Genomic DNA, 22,782 nt, shown 5'->3' with positions numbered 1-22,782 from the left:
CATTCACATGATACAGAAGTAAGTGTCGGCCATAAAAGGCCCCAAAAGTTAGCCCACATGGGTTTAACTGACAGCAAAGAAATTAGTCTTTGATGGCTAGGGGTACAGTAGGCGTTCACAGGATACATAAGTAAGTGTCGGCCTGTATAGGCTCCAAAAATTAGCTCACATGGTTTGAACTGACAGCAAAGAGCTTTGTTTTTGATGGCTAGAGGTACAGTAGGCATTCACAGTATACAGAAGTAAGTGGCGGCCTGTATAGGCTCCAAAAATTAGCTCACATGGGTTGAACTGACAGCAAAGAACATAGTATATGATGGCTAGAGGTACTGTAGGCATTCACAGTACACAGAACAGTAAGTGTCGGCCTGTATAGGCTGCAAAAATTAGCTCACATGGGTTGAACTGACAGCAAAGAACTTCGTTTTTGATGGCTAGAGGTACAGTAGACGTTCACAGTGTACAGATGTAAGTGGCGGCCTGTATAGGCTCCAAAAATTAGCTCACATGGGTTAAACTGACAGCAAAGAACGTAGTATTTGGTGGCTGGAGGTACATAAGGCATTCACAGAAAAAAACATTGCCGGCCCTGAAAGGCCCCAAAAATTTGCCATTCAATGGACGCTGTATGTAGCGACGCCAAGGACCAGGAATCGTTGTGGGTGGATGGCGGTCTGGCGGATATTTGTGGCCTGGCATGAGGAATTTCGATGAAACCTGGTCTACTGGTCACATGTGTTGAATTCCTCAGAGATCCATGCCTCATTCATTTTTATAAATGTGAGGTAATCTACACTGTCATGATGTTATGGTCTTACCTTCTTGCTGTTCTCCTTCGTTTGACATGTGCTGGCGGCCATCTTGGTTTCTGGGTTTCTTGTAGCCTCCCACCCTGCGGCTCCTCCTTCCCACTGGGAGGAGCTGGATGCCTAGCTCATATATATAGGAGGTCTGTGGCTTCAGTTCCCTGCTTGGTCCTCCTGTGTTCACATGCTTCTAAGACTGCTGCTGCTTCTGGTTCCTGTTCCTGGCTTCGTCTGACTACCCTGCTGGTTCCTGATCCTGGCTTCGTCTGACTACCCTGCTGGTTCCTGATCCTGGCTTCATCTGACTACCCTGCTGGTTCCTGACCCCTGGCTTCGCAAAAGACTCTGCATCAGTTTCGCCATCCGTTTGGACTTTTGCTTTACAGCTTGTTTTCAATAAAGCTTTCTTATTTTCACTTATCTGTTGTTGTACGTCTGGTTCATGGTTCCGTGACATTAGGACCAAGCCATGAATTCTGACGGTACAGGGCCATCCTCGCTACCCACGCTGGTTGCCAGACTTGATCTGCAGGATCACCTGTTGGGTCGGTTCGCCGTGGCGTTGCAAACCCTGCTTGAACACACGGTACCACAGGCCATGAATTCTGACGGTACAGGGCCATCCTCACTACCCTCGCTGGTTGCCAGACTTGATCAGCAGGATCACCTGTTGGGTCAGTTCGCCGTGGCGTTGCAAACCCTGCTTGAACGCACGGCTCATTTTGCTCCCGTTGCCGATGGGTCGGTTGTCGCTCCTGGGCCCGCTCCTACTGCCGCTCCGGTTGTTGCGCCAGAGTCTACCCCGACACCTGTTGTTGCGCCTGTGGTGTTTCGGGGTATGTCCGGTTCTGCCCCCCTTCCACAGCGCTTTGGGGGAGAGCCAACTCAGTGCCGAGGTTTCCTTAACCAGGTGGGCATTTATTTCGAGTTGCTGCCACATGCCTTTCCTACTGAGAGATCAAAGGTGGGCTTCTTAATCTCGCTGCTCTCGGACAAGGCCTTGGCCTGGGCCAGCCCTTTATGGGAGAACAACAATCCGGTGGTTGCCGAGTTTTCCGGTTTTGTTGCTTCTCTTCGGAAGGTATTCGATGTGCCGGCTCGTGCTGCCTCTGCTGCGAAGCTCCTTATGTCCATCAGACAGGGTTCACGATCCGTAGCTGAATACGCCATTGAGTTTCGTACCCTGGCAGCAGAGGTGGGCTGGAATAATGAGGCTCTGGTCGCTGCTTTCTCTCATGGTCTCTCGGATGCCTTGAAGGATGAGGTTGCAGCTAAGGACCTACCAGTGGAGCTCGAGTCTCTTATTTCTTTCCTGATTTTGATTGACACCAGACTCAGGGAGAGACCTTCCTTTAAGGAGAGTCTGCGGAGGCCTCCTAACAGATTGGCGCCTACCTTTGTTGTCCCACCCGTGCCTCCCTCTCCTCCCACGCCTCCTGGGGATGACTTGTCTGGGGGTGAACCCATGCAGCTGGGGTTTGCTCGCCTGTCCGAGGGGGAGAGGGTACTCCGGAGACGCGAGGGCCGATGCATGTACTGTGGTCTCGGTGGGCATTTTCGGTTGGCATGTCCGAACCGTCCGGGAAACGCTCGCACCTGAGATCCTGTCGGGGGCAGATCTTGGGTGGAGTCTCCTCGTCCCCAGGTTCCTGTGTTGACAAACCACTGATCACTGTTGTCCTCTCCTGGGTCGGGGGTTCGGTGACGACCCAGGCGTTGGTGGACTCTGGTGCTGGTGGTTTGTTCATTGATAGTGTGTTCGCTGCCGCCAATTCCATTCCTCTGCAGGCTCGAGGTTCTCCTCTGGCTCTTGAGGCGATAGACGGCAGACCCCTTCTGCCGCCACACGTGACTCATGAGTCCCTTCCAGTGGGGTTAGCCATTGGTGCCGTCCACAGAGAGTCGGTCTGCTTCCAGGTTATTTCGTCTCCACACTACTCGGTGGTCTTGGGGTACCCCTGGCTCCAGAAGCATAATCCGATTTTCGATTGGAGATCGGCCGAGATCCTCTCGTGGTCACCGCAGTGTGGGGCTAGTTGCATCCATGGGCCTGTCAAGTTGCTGTGTACTTCCTCGGACTCTCTGTTGCCCCCTGAATACGAGGAGTACCGGGATGTATTCGATAAGGTGCGCGCGGTTGCCCTACCACCGCACCGCCCATACGATTGTGCCATCGAGTTACAATCTGGTGCCGTTCCTCCTCGTGGCAAAGTCTATCCACTGTCGGTAGCGGAGAATGAGGCCATGGAGGAGTACGTGAGGGAGGCGCTTTCACGCGGACACATTCGCAAATCCTCGTCCCCGGCAGGGGCTGGATTTTTCTTTGTGAAAAAGAAGGGCGGTGAGTTGAGGCCTTGCATCGATTACAGGGGTCTCAATCGCATCACGATCAAGAACGCTTACCCGATACCCTTGATTTCCGAGCTGTTCGATCGCCTTAAAGGGGCCACGGTCTTTACCAAACTCGACCTGAGGGCGGCATATAACCTCGTAAGGATCAAGGCGGGCGATGAGTGGAAGACCGCGTTTAACACCAGGACAGTTCATTATGAATCCTTGGTTATGCCCTTTGGGCTGTGCAATGCGCCCGCAGTCTTTCAGGAATTCATCAACGATGTTTTCCGTGACCTGTTGCAGCAGTGTGTGGTGGTCTATTTGGATGACATCTTGGTATATTCTGAGTCCATGGAGACCCACATTCTGGATGTCAAACGAGTGTTGCAACGGTTACGAGAGAACAAGCTGTTCGGTAAGCTTGAGAAATGCGAATTTCACCGATCCCAGGTAACCTTCTTAGGTTACATCATTTCCGCTGAGGGGTTCTCCATGGATCCTGAGAAGGTTTCGGCTGTCTTACAGTGGCCCCAGCCCAGTGGTCTTCGCTCCCTGCAGCGCTTTTTGGGCTTCGCCAATTATTATCGGAAGTTCATCAGGGACTTTTCCATGCTAGCCAAGCCTCTCACGGATCTGACCAGGAAGGGCAGTAATTCCCGGGTCTGGCCGCCCGAAGCCATCCGAGCTTTTGAGGCTCTAAAGTCCGCCTTTGTGTCAGCTCCGATTCTGTCGCATCCCAACCCTGGGTTGCCCTTTGTCCTCGAGGTGGACGCGTCTGAGACGGGAGTAGGCGCCCTTCTGTCTCAGCGTAGAACACCAGAGGGTCCTCTGCTTCCTTGTGGGTTTTACTCCCGGAAACTGTCTTCCGCGGAGTGCAACTACCAGATTGGTGACAGGGAGTTATTGGCCATCGTGCAGGCTCTTAAAGAATGGAGGCACTTGCTTGAGGGTTCGGTGGTTCCGGTCCTAATCCTGACGGACCACAAGAATCTGACCTACCTCTCTGAGGCCAAGAGATTGACACCACATCAGGCCAGATGGGCTCTGTTCTTGTCATGTTTTAATTACGTGGTCTCCTACCTACCCGGTTCCAAGAACATCAGGGCGGATGCCTTATCACGGCAGTACTCTGACCTGTCCAGGGAGGAGTCGATTCCGACTTCGGTCATACCTCCGAATCAGATCCTGGCCGCCATTCGCACCAGCCTGACCTCTCCCCTGGGTGAGCAGATTTTGGCGGCTCAATCTGGTGCTCCCTCTGGGAGACCCAACGGCAGATGTTTTGTGCCTGAGGAGTTGCGCACTCGGTTGTTGCGAACCTACCATAACTCCAAGACCGCGGGGCATCCTGGAAAGAATCAGCTGTCCTGGGCTGTTTCACGTCTGTTCTGGTGGCCTTCCCTACGTTCCGACATCGCCGCATATGTAGCGGCATGCTCCGTTTGTGCCCAGAGTAAGTCTCCTCGGCACCTTCCGTTGGGCCTTCTGCAACCCTTAGCCACCGGGGAGTGCCCATGGTCACACCTGGGGATGGATTTCATTGTGGACCTCCCTGCATTCCGAGGCCATACGGTCATTCTCATGATTGTGGATCGGTTTTCCAAAATGTGCCACTGTGTTCCTCTCAAGAAGTTACCCTCTGCACAGGAGTTGGCCACGATTTTTGCCAGGGAGGTCTTCCGGTTGCACGGTTTGCCCAAGGAGATTGTGTCGGATCGGGGGAGTCAGTTTGTGTCCAGGTTCTGGCGTGCCTTTTGCTCCCAGTTGGGGATTCATCTCTCCTTCTCCTCGGCCTACCACCCTCAGTCCAATGGGGCCGCAGAACGATCCAATCAGGCCTTGGAGCAATTCCTTCGTTGCTATGTCTCCGATCACCAAGACAATTGGGTTGACCTCCTGCCTTGGGCTGAGTTTGCCAGGAACACGGCGGTGAACTCTTCCTCTGGGACGTCTCCCTTCATGGCCAACTATGGGTTCCAACCTGCCGTGTTACCGGAGGTATTCTCTCCCCAGGATATTCCGGCTGTGGAGGATCACCTTTCCGTCCTACGTGCTTCTTGGGTACAGATCCAGAGGTCCCTTGAGGTCTCTGCGCAGCGCCAGAGACTCCAGGCTGATCGCAGACGAGCGCCTGCTCCTTCCTACCAGGCCGGAGACCGTGTATGGTTGTCCACCCGCAACCTCAACCTTCGAGTGCCCACTCCCAAGCTGGCGCCTCGCTTTGTTGGTCCCTTCCGAGTGCTTCGCAGGGTAAACCCGGTAACCTATGCCCTTGCGCTTCCTCCTGGCGTGCGGATCTCCAACGTGTTTCATGTCTCCCTGTTGAAGCCACTGGTGTGTAATCGTTTCACTTCCTCGGTTCCTCGGCCTGGTCCGGTCCGAGTGGGCAATCGTGAGGAGTATGAGGTGAGCAATATCCTGGACTCACGCCTGGTCCGCGGTCGGGTGCAGTTTTTGGTTCATTGGCGTGGTTATGGTCCAGAGGAGCGTTCCTGGGTTCCCTCCGCAGATGTCCATGCTCCTGCCTTGCTCCGAGCCTTCCACGCACGCTTCCCTCAGAAACCGTTCTTTACTCCGCGGAGGAGGGGCCCTTGAGGGGGAGGTACTGTCATGGTCTTACCTTCTTGCTGTTCTCCTTCGTTTGACATGTGCTGGCGGCCATCTTGGTTTCTGGGTTTCTTGTAGCCTCCCACCCTGCGGCTCCTCCTTCCCACTGGGAGGAGCTGGATGCCTAGCTCATATATATAGGAGGTCTGTGGCTTCAGTTCCCTGCTTGGTCCTCCTGTGTTCACATGCTTCTAAGACTGCTGCTGCTTCTGGTTCCTGATCCTGGCTTCGTCTGACTACCCTGCTGGTTCCTGATCCTGGCTTCGTCTGACTACCCTGCTGGTTCCTGACCCCTGGCTTCGCAAAAGACTCTGCATCAGTTTCGCCATCCGTTTGGACTTTTGCTTTACAGCTTGTTTTCAATAAAGCTTTCTTATTTTCACTTATCTGTTGTTGTACGTCTGGTTTATGGTTCCGTGACACATGAGCTAGGCGAGTGCGCTTATTGGTCACGATCCCCCCTGCTGCGCTGAACGTCCTTTCGGACAGGACAGCCAACATTTCCATTGCAAATTGTGCAAGCTCTGGCCAGAGGTCAAGCCTGCCCACCCAGTAGTCCAGGGGTTCATCACTCCTCAGAGCGTACATATCCGGAGTACAGCTGTCGATGGTTCGGCTGAAAGAAGGATCTCATATCTGAAGTGACCAAGACATCTTCCAACCGCCCTCTACTTGCAGGCGCTGTTGGATTGCTACCCGCATCTGTCTCTCTGTGACTGGAAATTCCTCTGCCAGCGCACGGAAAAGCAGAATGCAGCATTTCCCGCAGCAAGGCCTGGAAGTGCTGCATTCTGACCGCCCTCTGTGATTGTGGTAACATTTCCGCCATTTTGTGTTTGTATCGGGGGTCTAAGTACGTTGCCACCCAGTACTGGTCCTTGGCCTTTATGCGTTTTTTACGGGGGTCCCCCTTAAAACAGCATGTAGGCCCCCATTCGCACTAAACTGGAAGCGGTGTAGTGGCCTGCTTCCAGCTCATCATCCAGGATAATGTCGTCCTCGTTCTCCTCCCCCCATCCACGGATAACACCAGGGATCCCATAAAGGTTTAAAGCATGCTCTTCTTGCTCCTCCTCATCCCTCCCAGCACCATCCTCCTCTGACTCCTCTTCAGACTCCTGCTGTTGATTTGTCTGAGATGGAGTAGCACCCCTGGGAATTCATCCAACATTGCGACTTCCTCATCTTCCTGCTCCTGCTCCTCGATGGCTTGATCAATGACACGACGCAATGCACGCTCCAGAAAGAAGGCGTAAGGTATGATGTCACTTATGGCGCCCTGGCCGTGACTGACCAGTTTGGTGATCTCATCGAATGGCCGCAGAAGTCTGCATGCATCCCTCATGAGCAGCCACTGGGGAGGTGAAAAAAACCCAAGCTCCCCAGAACCTGTCCTGCCGCCGAGTTCGAACAGGTAGTCGTTAACTGCACGTTTCTGCTGGAGCAGCCTATCGAGCATATGCAACATTGAGTTCCATCGCGTCGGGCAGTCACAAATAAGACGCCTGAGGGGCAGGTTGTGTCGCCGCTGAATGTCAGCAAGGCGAGCCATGGCTGTGTAAGATGTTCGGAAATGGGCAGAAATTTTCCTGGCCTGCCGCAAGACGTCCTGGACCCCAGGGTATTTGGCAACGAATCACTGCACCACCAAGCTCAGGACGTGTGCCATGCATGGCACGTGTGTTATTTTGCCCTGTTTCAGCGCACTCAGCAGATTGGCACCGTTGTGGCACACCACGTTACCAACTGTCAAATTCAACGGTGTCAGCCACTGATCTGCCTGTAAACGCAAAGCTGAAAGGAGAGCATGGCCAGTGTGGCTCTTGGCTTCCAGGCACAACAGGCGCAGCACAGCATGGCAACGTCTCAACTGGCATGTGGAGTAGGTTCTGGGGATCTTGGGCGGCGCAGGAGAAGAGATGGTAGCAGCGGAAGAGGAGGAGGCAGGCCTGCTTGCAATCCGTGGCGATACAACTAAATCTACGGGTTACATGCTTAACGGCCATCAGAAGGTTCACCCAGTGGGCAGTAAAAGTGATATACCTTCCCTGCCCGTGTTTGCTAGACCATGTGTCTGTGGTCAGATGTATCTTGGCACCAACACTGTGTGCCAGAGATATATTCACTTGCCGCTGAACATGGCCATACAGCTCTGGAATGCCCTTCTGCGAGAAATATTTCCTGCCTGGGGCCTTCCATTGTGGTGTTCCAATGGCCACAAATTTCCGAAAGGCCTTCGAGTCCACCAGTTGATATGGCAGTAGTTGGCGGGCTATCAGTTCCGACAAGCCAGCCATCAAACGTTGGGCAAGAGGGTTATCCGGCGTCTTCATTTTTTTCCCCTCCAACATTTGGACCACAGAAGTCTGCCTTTTTCCAGAACAAGGTCATGATGGCATCATGGAAGGTGGAGTGGAGTGCAAATGTGAGGAGAGAGGAGAAGGAGAAGGAGAAGGGGCTGGGCGGTGAGAGTCTGGAGTGTGGCTTTGTTGGGTCTGACAGTGTTGCTCCCACTGGGCTCGGTGATGGGAGATCAGGTGCCTTCTTAAGGCAGTTGTCCCTAGGTGAGTGTTGGGCTTACCGCAACTTATACATTGACTGCAAAGGCTGCAAAGGCTGCAGATGGCAACACTGTTGTCAGCAACGGATACATTAAAAAAAGCCCACACTACAGAGCCATGTGCCGGCATCCTGGGAGCGCCAGATGTGACTGTACATGGTTGATGGTTCGCTCCTGATACATTTGCAGTCTGCTTTGTACCTCTTGTGCAATGCAAGTTCTGCCTGCCTCTCCTCCCTGTCTGCCGGTCCGTCTCTCCCTCTGAACTCCCTTCCTCTTCCTCTCTTGTGGCCACCCACGTGACTTCCATAGACTCATCATCATCTACGTCACCTTCCCCACCACTAACATTCGAGATCTCGGAGTAGGAAGCAACAGCGGGGACCAACCTCCTTGGGCTGATCTGGGTACTGTCGTCAGACTGCTGAGTGGCGGCTGTTGCTACCTCCTCTTCCTGATCTGATGCCGACAATGGCTGCGCATCACAAACGTCTTGTGATGGATCAAAAAATAATTCCTGTGACTCAAGCGGAGGGTATGTGGCTTTGGTGGTGGTTGTGGTGTCTTTGGGGGTGCACACAGCAGAGCGTGAAGAGGGTGCAGATAAAGAGGATGAGGAGGGTGCAGAAGAGGAAGGCTGGGTGACCCACTCAACCAAGTCTGGTGCGTCTTTTGCCGTAATTGCACGTGCCTTTTGAAACTTCACAGTTACGTTCCAGCCTACTGCTCCTGCCCTATCCCTACCACCCCTGCATACGTCTCTGCCTCTTCCTCTGCCTGTCATGTTTTTTAATTACCCTGTGACAAAAGTCTCTAGAGAATCGCAGTATATCTGGAAAAAGGTAGATAACACCCCACTTCAATATGTGGTATTGGGGGGCCACAGGTTTATCACACCAGTTCTACAAATAATTGGCCAGTAACTGTTGTCAACACAGCAAGAGAGGCCAAATTTTTGCAGGACTAAAATACACTCTTAGAAAAGTATACTGTTAAATAACACCCCACTTCAATATGTGGTATTGGGGGGCCACTTGTCTATCACACCAGTTGTTAAAAAAATGGGCCAGTGAGTTTGGCACTGTGTGTATCAGACTTCACTCAGCAAAAGAGGCAATATTGTTGCAGGACACAAATACACTTGTAAAAGTATACTCAGATAACACCCCACTTCAATATGTGGTATTGTGGGGCCACTGGTTTATCACACCAATTGTTGAAAAAATTGGCCAGTGAGTTTGGCACTGTGTGTATCAGACTTCACTCAGCAAAAGAGGCAATATTGCTGCAGGACTAAAATACACTTGTAAAAGTATACTCAGATAACACCCCACTTCAATATGTGGTATTGGGGGGCCACTGGTCTATCACACCAGTTCTACAAATAATTGGCCAGTAACTGTTGTCACTGTGTGTAGCACAGTCAACACAGCAAGAGAGGCCACATTTTTGCAGGACTAAAATACACTCTTAGAAAAGTATACTGTTAAATAACACCCCACTTCCATATGTGGTATTGGGGGGCCACTGGTCTATCCCACCAGTTGTTGAAAAAATTGGCCAGTAGTTTGGCACTGTGTGTATCAGAAAAGAGGCAATATTGCTGCAGGACACAAATACACTTGTAAAAGTATACTCAGATAACACCCCACTTCAATATGTGGTTTTGGGGGGCCACTGGTCTAACACACCAGTTCTACAAATAATTGGCCAGTAACTGTTGTCACTGTGTGTAGTATTGCTGCAGCAATGCTCAGTCATCACACCTGTCACAATGCTGCACAGTGCACAATAATACTACTAATCCACTATAATATGCTTTCTACAAAGTATATTATACTGTGGATTAACCCCCTCCCCCACCCCCCCCCCTTTTTTTGTGCACTGCACAGCAATACCAAAAAATTTGCAGCTCTTTAAATGACTTTTGTGGACATTAACAGAGCGATTTGTGTCACTGCTGACAATCTCTAACTGCCCCTACAGCAACCACTGGATACCTCTCCCTATACTAAAGAGACTGTAATAGACCCTATAACGACATTGGAGCACTTTAAATGACTTTTGTGGACATTAACAGAGCGATATGTGTCACTGCTGACGATCTCTAACTACCCCTACAGCGACCACTGGATACCTCTCCCTATACTAAAGAGACTGTTATAGACCCTATAACGACATTGGAGCACTTTAAATGACTTTTGTGGACATTAACAGAGCGATTTGTGTCACTGCAGATGACGATCTCTAACTGCCCCTACAGCACAGACTGAATAACCTGTCCCTATAATGAAGAGAGACTGGAACTATACCGATATACCAGCCTGAAAAGGACTTTTGTGGACATTAACATAGCGATTTGTGTGACTGCCGCCGATCTCTAACTGCCCCTAAAGCACCGACTGGATACCTGTCCCTAACCTGAAAAGAGACTGTAGAAGGCCTATACCGAAATACCAGCCCTGAAAAGGACTTTTGTAGATCTTCACAGCGCTATATGTGTCTAGCAAACTCTCCCTGATGAGCACAGCAGACCTCTCCCTACACTGGCAAAAAGCGGAATGTGAAATGGCCGCCAGGTCAGGTCTATTTATCACAGTATGTAAAAAAAAAAAAAAAAAAGAAAAAAGAAAACATTTAATTTTAAGTACATTTTTTTTTTTTTACACACTGTGACCAGAGAAGTACAGTGTTACTATAGTTACACTGTATTGCTCTGGTCACAGTATATAGTAACACTGTACCACTCTGGGGAAGGGATCAGGTTTTTTTTTGGACATTATGATTACTTATACCATTGAATTTCATTGGTATAAGCAAGCATTTTTACTAAAAGAAGCGGATTCATTCAGTGACTTTTGTTGTGATTAGCTGTAATTGGCCAAAGCTAATCACATGGAACAATGAATTTCCCTGTCTGTACCATGTAATCAATGTGACCAATCACAGCTAGCAACACATTTGAATGGAATGGATGACATGAAATGAAGCCATTTTTTACAATTGTCATGCGATCAACTGTGATTGGTCAAGGCAATCACATGGTACAAGCAGCAGACCAGAATAGTGATCAGTCATCGTGTGTCCGGTGGACACAGCTGGGGACAGATCGTGTCGCTGATGGCCCTGCGGCCACATGAGAGCCTCATTCTGGGAGGATGTCATATGACATCCCCACAGAATGACAAAAGTCCCACCCGGCTGTCATTTTGCTATAGGCTGGGCAAAAACTGGTTAAAGTTTTGGATAGAGTAGAGTTACACCTATCAAGGGTTACTGCTGCCTGTGTCCAGGGTAGATTCACCCTCTCTGTTTTTATTGGTCATCATTGTCATTCAGTCACAAAGTGATGGTAAACCCAAAATGTTAGAGATGACACCAAAACACGCGGTGAGGGTAAATACTATACTAAGCATACAAGATGCTTACCATACTTAGTTTCATCATAAATTTTTTTTAACAAACTGGGAGTATAACATGTTAACTGATTTTTTTTTTTAATTTGGGGTTTAATAACGTCCATCAAGTTGTTTTTTAGTTTTATTAATTCCTGCTCTAATCTATTTCAAAAACTGTCCAAAGTTTCCCCCATCATTTTAGATAAAACATGTGAAGAAGTGTCAAGAGTTGATGGCAGTCAAATATTCATAGTATAAACAATTAAAATTGTTTTATAAAATGAATATTTCGAAGCATATTAATGCCAATAATGACAGCATCTGAAAACGTAACTTTTATCATCGCAGGTAAAAGCTTTTAACATTTTCTTTATGGACCACAAAGCCTAAAGCAAGTTATGTGGTGCCTGTCACTGGGGTTTGCAGTTCACCACTGAAGAGACTGACAGGCTTTTTCATGAGGTGGTTCAGCTTCAGCTCAGAAAGACAGGTTGTTCAGTCATCTGTTTAAAGTGAGTTTCAGGAGGAACCATGAATATGTGTCACTGTCGTATTGGTTGTCATCTCACAGTGGATTTCATTAAAAAACACAATACGGTTTCTTTATCCTTCATTTTGCATAGACATGGAGAAGCTTCCTAAAATGGAAGAATATTTGAAAACTATTTTCTTGCTTCAAACTCTCATTAATACTGTTTTAACCTTCAGTGTTCCAACTGCTTATTATAACCTCTTATTCTTTGGTCTTCAGCTGCAGGACATTGACTTTGTATTGAGTTTCAGCCCTTTGGCTGTCCTCCTATTACTCATTCTAGCCATGAATACAAGCAAGGTGAACAGGTAACTACTGACCTATGACTATCATTAATATTCAGCAGAGTCTTGCATCATACAGCTCAGAGTTACCCCTGGCCACAGGGACTACTAACAGCCAAAGCATTCCCTGACCTTGATGCTTAATTACCCCCAAGGAATCCAGTCTTCGGCAGGTCTGTCAAAACCCAAACTGTCATGTTCTTTTGTATCCATGACAAAATTAGACAAGTTGACTTTTCCGCTTAATCTAGCTGTCACAAAAAAGTGAAAAGTAAAACTTCTTAGAATGAAAAGACCTGGAGGAATTGATTTTTCAATGTCAATACTCAAGTTTCTTACTCTATCTTTCAATTTTGTAATCCTGTAAATTCTGTATGTGAGTAAATATGAAGGACTAGCAAACCTAATCTGTATAGAGTGCAAAGAGCAACGCCAAAGTGTCCCAAAGCAACTTATCAGATTTTGTTTTGTTAAAAGCAGATGAATGAAGGATGAATTCTAATATGCACTGTGTAGGTTATTGCAATCTGTGTTTTCCTATCTACAGTAAATGGTAGGAATATGTTTGTAATCAAGTGTCAGTGCTACTTTGCATTTCATAAAATTCATCTTTAATGATTACAAGTAAGTTAGGGGTTTTGGGAACATGTCTGCTTCCTTTATTTCAAGTGTAACTACAGAAAGAATAAATGTAGAACTAGGGGCAAAACTTGTTTTTTTTTTTTTTTTCATTTTGGATAGAGTAAGGGTCCTTTCACAGGGGCAATCCGATCCGATCCGCCTGTCAGTTTTTCAGGCGTTCAGGCGGACCGGATCGGATGCTCCATGCATCCCTATGGGGCAGCAGATGTCAACGGAGTCATCTCCGCTGACACCCGCTGCTATCCGATTCCGATCCTGTCCATGAAATCCGGATGGATGGAAATCCTATTTTCCATCCATCTGGCGGATCGGTTGGGATCGGATGAGAATGGACAGGCGGTCCGTTCTCATCCGATCTCCCCATAGAGGACAGCGGGGAATCTGAGCTTGTGTGCGGAGACGGAGCTGTCATCCGCCTGCTCAGCGGGGATTGGCGGATTGATCCCCGCTGAGCAGAGAACGGACCTCATTGGACAGCGCATCGTGTGAAAGGACCCCAAGGGAGGGTTAGCCCTCAGAAGCAGCCCTCAGGCAGCAAGTGCACCTGTTAACACCTGTGTCCTCGGATAGCTCCTTTCACAGAGCTGATCCAAGTTGTGCTGTACCAGGTGATCACTGGGATGATCAATCACAGTGATCATACAATGTAACCAGTGTAATGTTTACATCTGGGAGCTATCCCCTTCCTTTTACAGCATAGGAAGATGGGGAGAGCAGGAACTAATAAATAAATATAAATCAGTGTATAATCAGCGCAATATTAGATTAAATGCCAGAATCCTGTTTAAAAAAAATAGCCTAACTGTGGATAAGAAATGATTGCTGCCCTTATCTGACAGAGTGTGTCCACCTTTGACTCTCAAACCAAATAAACATGTACCACATTCGGTGTAACGCAATTAATATAAGTGCAATAAAATATTGAAAAAAAAATAAAATGAACAATGATAAACAAAGTCCCAATATATACAATCCATAGCTGTTTGATTCAAGTGACAGTTCATTTAATGAATAAATGACTCATTTATTCTGCCATTATATGTGACCTGTTCATTAACACCCTTACCTCATCTTCCCGTTGTGTATGACCTGTAAATTATTGTATTAGTGCACCATAACCAAGCTCCATTTTTACCCTTCTAAATACCAGCATACTTCTTCATTTTAAAAAATATTCTGTCAAAAAAGGAGATCACCTTGGTCTGTAATGCCCTGTCCCTTTTATTTTAACTAAAAGTAGTGGAAACTGATTCTTTTTTTTTTTTTCTTTGGTCTATTTTCTTTTGTTCATATTAAAAAGCTGAAAAAAACTGTGGTTATAAAAATCCTAATAAAATAAATCTTTAGCTTTCTCACAAAAGATATAAAATGTATTTGGGTAAAGACATGTGTGACAGAGTAATTGTTAGTCCAAAAATCATAGCACTGAAAAGTGAAAAATGACCTAGTAATTAAGGGGTGTTATAGACTGGTACACAAGTGATTTTTCTTTTACAAAATGTTGTAAGCCATATATAGAAAAGCTGACTCTTGTAAGCAGCTCCTCTGCTTCTCATAGATTGGGAAATACTCCAGTAATCGTGAATTGGATACATCATAATGTAGCAATTGCCCATAATTTAAACACATGGCAACAGCTCCATATTACCTCTTCCACGATGCATCCAGACCATTTGCAGTCTGATGATTAAAATGAAAAATAAAAAAGAGGTGTAAGTGGTGGTACCAATTATTAATAAAACAGCTGTGTACAAACTAAACTGTTTCCTTCCTCTTGCTTTTCGTTTTCATCCGATCTCCCCATAGAGGAGAGCAGGACTCTGACAGGTCTGTCTCTGCACAGTGAGCAGAGATGGACCTTTTATCCGCCTGCTCAGCAGGGTTCAATGGAGCGATCCCCGCTGAGCTAGCGAAGTTCGCCAAGTGGATCCGCCCAGTGTAAAAGAGGCCTATTCTAAAGTGTAAACAAATAAATTCCTCTTAGGGAATAATTCAAGTGCTATAGTCAATAATACTTAAATATGTGCATTCCACAGAGAACAAATATATATAGTCGTCTAACAAATATGTAAACAATATTAGTAACATATACATAAATATGTTAAAAAATGAATTAGTCCATATACAGTCCTCCAACTCCAAGTGATAGGTGCTTCAAAATTAGTGCGTGATATGGCTGGCAGGTGAACAGGTGAGATCACTCGTGTGCCCCCACCAAAACCCCACTTACCAGATGGTTCTACCCCCAACAGATATTCCAGATGCCTTGTATGGCATCTGGTATCTCTTCCCCCTCTTCACTGTACAAGGTCAATGGATGTGCTCACACAGGGATAGATAGACAAAGGCAAGCCTCATAGCATATTTCCATCCAGCATATATTTTATTAATAAGCCAAAAACACACGTAAATTTATGAGGGATTAAAAATGCATGCAATGCTCAGAGTGTATGGGATGCCCTGCATTCCGCGGACCGAAGAACCGGTAACTGGAAGTGATGCAATGACGCTCCAAGCCCTACCCTCTACACATTCTGCTCTTGATCTCCAAAATCATTAGTTATACACATGCAAGTTAAATTTAAACTCCAGCATTGATATTTCCATTACCTAACTTTCAAAATTAAGTAGTTTCTTGAATTTCTGTGTGCTGCAACATCATTAAGACAGGTGTAACAATGTTGTTCCAAATGACAGGACATAGACTATGTGTTTAAAATGCCAGACCCAAAGATAGCAGAACTCCACCCAAATAGGTGGGGGAGCGGGTACCTAGTTATAATAAGTACCTGCTCCCATTTCTGTTCACATCCCCATAGTCTTCTGGGACCTGTGACGTGTCCCAGAAGACTGTGGGACCATTCACAAAACGCAGCTCATGCAAGCGCAGTGGGCAGCCGGCTGTGAATTTGAAAGCAGTATAGCTGGCTTCCCACTGTTAGGATGGTAGTGCCAAGAACCCAAAGGCTAGTGAAGAACTAGCCCAGGTGAGGATGCCAATGGACCCCTAGACAGGTAGATGTTCTTTGATTTAAAGCCTGCAGATACTGTATTTGTAGCTGCTGACTTTTATTACTTTTTTTAGAGTGAACACCTTGTATGAGACAAACCAGCATCAATTCTTACACTTGCACACTTTGTACCCTTGCACAAAGTCAGGGATTTAGTAAAATTAGAGTCAGGTGTATGATTAACCAAATATACCAAGCAGGTGCTAATGATCATCAAGTGCATATGTAGGTTGAAACACATTCATTTACTGAAACAGAAACAGCTGTGTCCGAGGCTTGAAATTGGGTGAGCAACAGCCAAACTCAATAGAAGTGTTAATAGTATATTTTTTTATCAATGAACAAAATGCAAAGTAAATGAACAGAAGAGAAATGCAAATCAAATTAATACTTGGTGTGACCACCCTTTGCCTTCAAAACAGCATAAATTCCTCTAGGTATGCTTGCTCACCGTTTTTAGTTCCAAACATCTTGTAGAACAAACCAAAGATCTCTTGTGTATGTAGGCTGCCTTAGAACCTTCTGTCTCTTCATGTAATCCTGGCAGACTACATGATGTTGAGATCAGGGCTCTGTGGGGGCCAGACCATCACTTTCAGAACTCCTTGTTCTTCTTTACACTGTAGATAGTTTTTAATGACATTGGCTGCATATTCGGGGTCATTGTTCTGCTGCAGAATACATTTGGGGCCAATACAATCCTTGATGGTATGGCATGATGGATAAGTATTTGCCTGTATTTCTCAACATTGAAGACACCATTGAACCTGACCAAATTTCTAACTCATTTTGCTGAAATGCAACCCCAAACTTGCTAGGAACATCCACCACGCTTTACTGTTGCCTGCAGATATTTTTTATTGTACCACTCTCCAGCCCTTTGTGAACATTGCCTCCTGCTAAAGCCAAATATTTCACATTTTAACTCATCAGTCCATCAGCTCATCAGTCATCAGTCCAGAGTACCTGCTGCCATTTTCTGCACCCCAGTTCCTATGTTTCTGAGCATAGTTGAGTCGCTTAGCCTTGTTTCCACTATGAAAGTTATTGTTTTTGGGCCCTAGTTCTCCATTAAGACCACTTTTGTCAAGACTTAATCTGGACAGTAGATGAGAGTACCTTGGTCCCACTAATTTCTGCCATTTTTGAGCTGATAGCACTGCTGGACATCCTCTAATGGGGAAGGGAAGTAAGCATTATGTGCCTTTAATCTGCTGCATTAAGTTTCCTTGGCCATCCACTGGGTCTATGATTTTCTACCTTGTCCTTTTCTTAATGCTTCTTCAAAAGAACTTGAACAGCCCATCTTGAAACCCCAGTCTGCTTTGAAATCTTTGACTGGGAGAGACCTTGCTGATGCAGTATAATTAGAACAGGGATTCCCAAACTACGGCCCTCCAGATGTTCAGGAACTACAATTCCCATCATGCCTATTCATGTATGTGAATGTCAGAGTTTTACAATGCCTCATGGGATGTTTAGTTCTGCAACAGCTGCAAGGCCGTAGATTTGGAATCCCTGAATTAGAATATGTTGAATACATAATAATATATAGATATTAATTGTGCATTATACTGTATAAATGTAGGGTTAATCTGTTTACTTATTCTTGATGTACAATTTTATGTTACTAAAATTAAAAGATATGTTCAGATAGGAAGATGTATGAAAAGAATCCACGCTCCAGTGCATAGATTTTTAACGGTAACTGGGTAAGAAGGTATAAGGAGATGCAAATGGCCAAATAGGAATATAAAATGGATGGGCAAGGAAGGAAGTGGAAGTAGTAGGAAGGGGTCTAGAAAGTAATATGATACAACTTGAGGGAGAGTGTTGGGTGATTGTGGAATAAGGGGGAGTAATGGGAGGTAGATATGAGAACATTGGTCCAAAATAGTTTAGCACCACTGCAGAAGATGCGGATTATGTCATGCTTTGGGAACATATGGTGAAGAAGTTGCGATGTTCTGTACCAGAGGAGAAGGAGTTTGAAGCAAGACTTCTATTACCTAGTACTGATGAAGGTTTGTGTTTAATATAAAATCTTACATATTGGTTCTTTTGAAATCTGTGCTTAAAGTTATGCAGAACTATGTAGCTAACTAAGGACAATGCAGTGTTTGTGAAGTTTGTGTTCTCTGTGAAGGACATTCTGTTAAGAGCAATGAAAAGACAATAAAATAACTCTTCCTCTGTCTAACACACCATAATATGAAAGGGTACAGTAGTTCAAATATTGCATGCACATTTTTATATAGTGAGATACTCAGCAGACTAAGTAATGTAACCATTTCAGCACTGGAAGGTTTAACCCTCTTTATAACCAGGACATTTTTTGCTATTCGGCACTGCGCTAATTTAGCTGACAATTGCGCTATTGTGCAATGCTGTACCCAAAGGAAATTTATATCATTTTTCACACAATTAGGGCTTTATTTTGGTGATATTTGTTCACGTCTGGGTTTTTATTATATAAACAAAAAAAAAAAAAAAACATCAACAATTTTGAAAAAAAATATATATGTTTTACTTTCTGCTATAAAAGATATCCCATAAAAAAATTGTAAAAATCAAATCTCCTAATACATTTTGGCTAAAATGTATTCTGCTATATGTCTTTGGTGTTGAATGAGCAAAAGGTCATTAACAAATGGTTGCAGGTTGGAACAAAGCGAACGCATAGTTGAGGAATAAGTCAGAGGTCAATAATTAGTGGTAATGAAGATATGGATGGCAGCAGGAGTGTAAGGAGGAAGATATTGGCTAAACAAGAACACAATCATTTGGCAAACAGGAAGTGCAAAGATATGGCTTTAATAGGAAGTTCATGGGAGGAGCAAGGAGTTAAGGTTAACCAGCAACAGGATAGAAATTAAGACTGTCTAAGAGATCAGGCAGGGAGCTGCACAGCATCTCAGGTGGCACAGTATGAAGAACTAATGCCAGATGCAACAGAGGTCCTGAGTTCAGATCTGAATTCAGACAGTACTCTCCTCCTTCCAGGACAGCTCCTGGATGTCTTAGGACCAGGTTTGTTATGGAATAAACACAAGGATGAAGCTGCATCTTTTCTTCTATTAGCTAAGAAAGAATAGCTCCCACAACAGAATCTGAAGGATCCAATTCCATAATAAAAGGTAGTTCAGGATCGGTAGGTACCAATATTGATGAAGAGGTGAAAAGAGTACTAGGTTTACTAAAGGCAGCCTATGCCCCAAATTACCATACAACTTGTGTCTCTATGTTTGTCAGCTGTGTGATTGGTGCTATTAGCTTAGAGTAATTGCTTATGAATTTTCTGTGAAGTTAGCAAATCCAACAAATTGTTATATTCTCTTAACGTTTCTAGGGGCAGGCCAATCCACCACTGCTTTGATTTAATCAGGATCAATGCTTACTCCTTCAGGAGTATCCCAACAACTGGATCTGGGTTTGTTTCGAATTCACATTTCTCCAATTTGATATAGAGTTGATTCTCCCTTAATCTTTCAAACACAGTGGAAACATGCCTGCAATGCTCCTCTAGATTATAAGAAAAGATAAGGATAGATATCAAGTATGAAAAAACAAACTGGACCATCAGATTCCACAGAAAATTACTGAAGAAATATTGAAAGGTTGTGGGGGAATTGCAAAGGCAATGGAGTCTTCCATTTGTCTCCTTGACAAATGCAGACAAGGTTATATGCCCCTCGACTGTCTACTTTGCTAAATGCTTTGAGAGAGCGAAGTCTTTCCAACATTTCAGGAATTAAATAAAATAGATAACCGTTTTAAATAGTGATTTTTTTTTTTCAAATCCCTGTAATCGATGCATGGACGCAAGATGGAGTCTTTTTTTTATCAACGAAGAACAGGGTTCCCACTGCAGGAGACATTGAGTGTCTGACCTATATTCTCATCAAGCCACTCCCTGAGCACCTTAAGTTCAGGTTTTGACAGAAAATAAATGTGACCAAAAGGTATTTCTGCCTCTGGGTGCAGTTCAGTTGGAAAATCATACAAGCGATGAGGCGGTAACTAATTATTTTTATTATAGACGTCCCGTAACTCGTAGTACTGTGGAGGCAGTTTGTCATATGATTGGGTAGTTACCACATCAACTTGTGATTCTTTGATCAATAGAGAACTTGCTTGACAAGATTCTCTCCAATGTTCCTTGCAATGTAGAATTTATTAATAGTCTGTGCCCCACCCCAAGTAATGGAGGGTTTATGGCCAGTATTTCCTTCTGTTCCCACTTCACTATACTTTCTAGTTAAGAAATGTTTTTGAGAAATAACAACAAACTCTTGCAGCTCGGAAATCTGCTGCCTGATAGGAGCAACAGCAGTTGCTATAGTGGCCTCCATGTTTGGCCAGATCATTCTGTCACAGTCAAGGGTCAGTGGCCGATAGCGATGACAGTTGAAAGGTTCACATAAAAACCAGCAGGATAAATGCTAAAGCAGGACCCAATAGCATTTAACACAGGCTCAATCAAAGCACAAGATCTAAGCACTTACCAGTCTTCACCAAATCCTCTGATGGTGGAGATGGGGTTCACTGTATGCTGGTGCCAGGATCACCCCACCAGGAGGTAATCCAGCTGGGGTGTAGTAGCAGATGTAGCAGGTAAGGATCAAGCAGAAGCATAGTTGATAAACAAGCCAAAGGTCAGTAACAAGTGGTTGAAGATTGGGATTAAACGAAAGCATAGTTAAGGAGCAAGTTAAAGGTCAGTAATGTGTGGTAGTATAGATACAAATGGTCAAATTACACAGTAAAAATAAATAAATGAAAAAATGTCTAATAAAAAGAAAACTAATGCAGCTACCACATTTAAGGATTGGTACGCTGCAATATATTAAATGTTTGCTTTTAGTTTTGGTTAGTAAAGAAAAGTGATAATATTCTACTGTGGAAGTTGGCATTAAAGTGTCCTGCATGGAGAGGTTTAATTTAGGAAAAGGGCTGTAGTATAAAGCAGTGTGCTAACAAATCCCTGTGTGCATAACTGTAGTTTTCCATAATGTCAATAAAAGGACACCTTATCACTGTATTGAAATTGACTTTTGAAAACTGCAGATACTTTGAATATTAGTTAAATAAAAGGATGAACACATGAAATAAAATAAAGGTACTGAACTACTGCCTTTCTGTCATTGAAGTCGGTTTAGATTTACAAATGTAGCATCGCATTTTACCAAACAGTGGTAAAAGAAAAAACTCAAATATCTGTCATCAGCTTGTCAAATTGTGGATTAGCAGAGATATTCAGTTCATTTTCATGGGTAACGCTTCAGTGCAGGAAGACTGCAAGTAGATGCTATCCTTCTCCTGTGACAATCATTTTGTCCCTAAATGAAAAGTATAGTGTATTTCTAGCTAGCTTTATTTTTTGTTGCTCTTTACAAATGATTTTATTAGGAAGGTTTTTTAACCAACCATTCTGAATTTCAGCTGAGTTTATTATTTCAACAATATATTTACAGTATATAGCAGATGGGTTCATATCATATTAAGTTATAAAGCTTCTATTGGTACCATCCCTTTTCTCAAGCTTTATAAAACCATCACTTAGCCCAAAAATGGGATAAGTGTATCATAGTGGGACGTACCGCAAAGAAGGTGTCAACTATACAGAAAATAAACAAATAAAAGCACATTTATTACTTCATTTAAAACAACACTGTCATTAAAACACATCTGATTAGATCCACAACAAATAAAATGATCATCTAGCTCTGGAAGTCAATGTGTTTTGCATTCAAAGATCACTTCTTCAGGATTCAGCATGAATCTTGATCATGAAATGCATTGATTTATAGAACTAAATCATAATTATATTTGTTTTGAATCTAAACAGATGTGTTTTAATTACAATTTTGTTTTTAATTAAGCAATAAATGTGCTTTTTTTTGTATATTTTCTGTATAGTTAACACCTCTTTTGTGCTACATTTAAAGTCCCACTATGATACATTACCTCCATTTTTGGGTTAAGTAATGGTTTTATATTAGTTTAGCAATAGCTTTATTATTAGTTATGAGACATACATTTTTCTTGGGACAAACAAGGCTTTCCTTAGCAGTATTGTATTTTAAATGAATTAATTTTCTTGACACTTTTAACCACCTCAATATCAGACACTTTCACCCCCTTCCTGCCCAGGCAAATTTTCAGATTTCAGCACTGGCACACTTTGAATGACAATTACGCAGTTATGTAACACTTTACCCAAATGAGACACTTTCTGTATTTTGCAAATAAATAAATATTTTTTCACTTGAAGGGGAGCACCTCAAAAAAGGAAAAATGAGAGAGCGTCACGGTGGTCATTAGTCTCTTGCATACAGTGCCCATAAACTCACTTTTTGGTTTGCGTAATCTGAGCTGACCCATCAGATCTAACCCCTGCCAGATAATATCTCTCAGGATTCCTACTAATAAAGTGTACTGCCTAGCCTGCAGCTTGCCTTTACTGTAATGCTGCTTGTTAAGAAGGAATCTTTGTGGGCTTACTGTCAATTGTAAAAAGTTCCTGGCAACTATTCTCAAAACAATATTGCCTCTTAGTAATGACTCAGCCCTGAAGGGCCTGATATGGATTTTAAGGGGAATCCCAT

The sequence above is a fragment of the Pelophylax lessonae genome, assembly GCF_965119305.1.
Source record: "Pelophylax lessonae genome assembly, chromosome: 2".
Taxonomy (NCBI): domain Eukaryota; kingdom Metazoa; phylum Chordata; class Amphibia; order Anura; family Ranidae; genus Pelophylax; species Pelophylax lessonae.
Note: the sequence above shows the minus strand (reverse complement) of the source record.